We start from the raw sequence: 2,418 nt of genomic DNA, 5'->3' as shown, positions 1-2,418 counted from the left end.
GCTAGATGTTCGGTTCGTCTTGTCATCCAGATACTCCACTGTCACACTCTGCTAGACTTCTGGGTTTCTCTTGTCATGCCGGACTATCCACTGTCTCGCTCTACTAGACTTCTGGTTTCTCTTTGTCCATCGCAGACTACTCCAACTATCACCTCTACTAGACTTCTGGTTTTCTTTACCATCCCAGACTACTCCACTATCACGCTCTTGCTAGACTTCTGGTTTCTTCTTACATCCCAGACTACTCACTATCACGCTCTGCTAGACTTCTGGTTTTCTTACCATCCAGACTACTCACTATCACGCTCTGCTAGACTTCTGGTTTCTCTTGTCATCCCAGACTACTCCACTATCACGCTCTGCTAGACTTCTGGTTTCTCTCTTACCATCCAGACTACCCAGTATAGCTCTACTAGACTTCTGGTTTCTCTAGCCATCCAGACTACTCCACTGTCTCGCTCTATACTAGACTTCTGGTTTCTCTCTGTCATCCAGACTACTCCACTATCCACGCTCTACTAGACTTCTGGTTTCTCTTGTTCCCAGACTACTCCACTCGTCCGCTCTACTAGACTTCTGGTTTCTCTGTCATCCCAGACTACTCCACTATCACTCTACTAGACTTCTGGTTTCTTTGTCATCCAGACTACTCCACTTTTCACGCTCTACTAGACTTCTGGTTTCTCTTAGTCACTCCCAGACTACTCCACTGTCCTCGCTCTACTAGACTTCTGGTTTCTCTTACATTCCAGACTACTCCACTATCACGCTCTACTAGACTTCTGGTTTTCTCTTACATCCCGACTACTCCACTGTCTCGCTCTACTAGACTTCTGGTTTCTCTTGTCCATCCCAGACTACTCCACTACCGCTCTACTAGACTTCTGGTTTCTCTTCTCATCCAGACTACTCCACTGTCAGCTCTACTAGACTTCTGGTTTCTCTTACCATCCAGACTTCCACTGTCACCTTACTAGACTTCTGTTTCTCTTACATCCCAGATACTCACTATCACGCTCTACTAGACTTCTGGTTTCTCTTACCTCCAGACTACTCCACTGTCACGCTCTACTAGACTTCTGGTTTCTCTTAATCCCAGACTACTCCACTGTCACGCTCTCCTAGACTTCTGGTTTCTCTTGTCATCCCAGACTATCCACTGTCACGCTCTACTAGACTTCTGGTTTCTCTTGTCATCCCGACCTTCCCTCTGGCTGGAAACGACCTTCCCTCTGGCTGGAAACGACCTTCCCTCTGGCTGGAAACGACCTTCCCTCTGGCTGTGGCTGGAAACGACCTTCCCCCTGGCTGGAAACTCGTTGCAGGTAGCCAGAGGGAAGATCCTACCCTGTGATGTCACAGAAAAGCCTTTTTCAGGACCTCTTCTGATCTTTTTAACCACAGATCATAGAAACACACCTTTTTTAAATAGATACTGATATTGTGCTGGAGATAATGAATATGAGGTTGAAAATTGGTTGAACTGTTTTTTAATATGTGTTTGTTGTAAAAGTGTAATTAAAAATATAATTTTAACAGACACTTTTATCCAAAGCATGTATATACGGTACCAGTCAACAATTTGGACACACTTAATCATTCAAGGGTTTTTCTTTATTTTTACTGTTTTTTACATTGTAGAATAATAGTGAAGACATCAAAACTATGAAATAACACATATGGAATCATGTAGTAACCAAAAAAGTGTTAAAAAAATATCTAAATATATTTTAAATTTGAGATTCTTCAAAGTAGCCACCCTTTGCCTTGATGACAGCTTTGCACGTTCTCTCAACCAGCTTCATGAGGTAGTCACCTGGAATGCATTGGCTGGGTGTGTCTGGGTGTGTGTATTCTCTAGGTGACCTGTGTGGGCCACATCATAGGAGCGGTAGTAGCAGACACTCAGGCTCATGCTCAGAGAGCAGCCAAGGCCGTGAGGATCACCTACCAAGAACTACAGCCTGTAATCATCACCATACAGGATGCCATTACACACCAGTCCTTCTTCCAGCCTGTTAGAACCATCCAGAGAGGAGACCTGGACCAGGGGTTCACACAGGCTGACCACATTCTGGAGGGTGAGTGTGTTGGTGTGAGTAGGTGTGTGTGTGTTTGAGTCTGTGTGTGTGTGTGTGTGTGTGTGTGGGGGTGAGTTTGTCTATGTGAGTTTGTGTATGTGAGTTTGTGTATGTGAGTGTGTGTGGGTGAGTGTGTGTTTGCGTGAGGGTGAGTGTGTGTTGGTGTGAGGGTGTGTGTGTTGGTGTGAGTAGGTGAGGATGAGGGTGTGTGTGTGTGTGTGTGTGTGATCATGTGTCTGTATTACCAGGTGAGATGCATATGGGAGGCCAGGAACACTTCTACCTGGAGACCAACGTTACTGTAGCTGTACCTAAAGGAGAGGATGGAGAGATGGAG

General features: G+C 45.3%; 1 pseudogene; it reads left to right on the top strand.

The window, feature by feature from the left end:
* LOC112071841 (xanthine dehydrogenase/oxidase-like) overlaps positions 1–2,418 on the top strand; it is an 83,678-nt pseudogene that overhangs the window by 48,951 nt on the left and 32,309 nt on the right.

Source organism: Salvelinus sp. IW2-2015, unplaced genomic scaffold (assembly GCF_002910315.2).
Source record: "Salvelinus sp. IW2-2015 unplaced genomic scaffold, ASM291031v2 Un_scaffold1739, whole genome shotgun sequence".
NCBI lineage: Eukaryota > Metazoa > Chordata > Actinopteri > Salmoniformes > Salmonidae > Salvelinus > Salvelinus sp. IW2-2015.
Note: the sequence above shows the minus strand (reverse complement) of the source record. Positions and strands in the feature narration are given on the sequence as shown.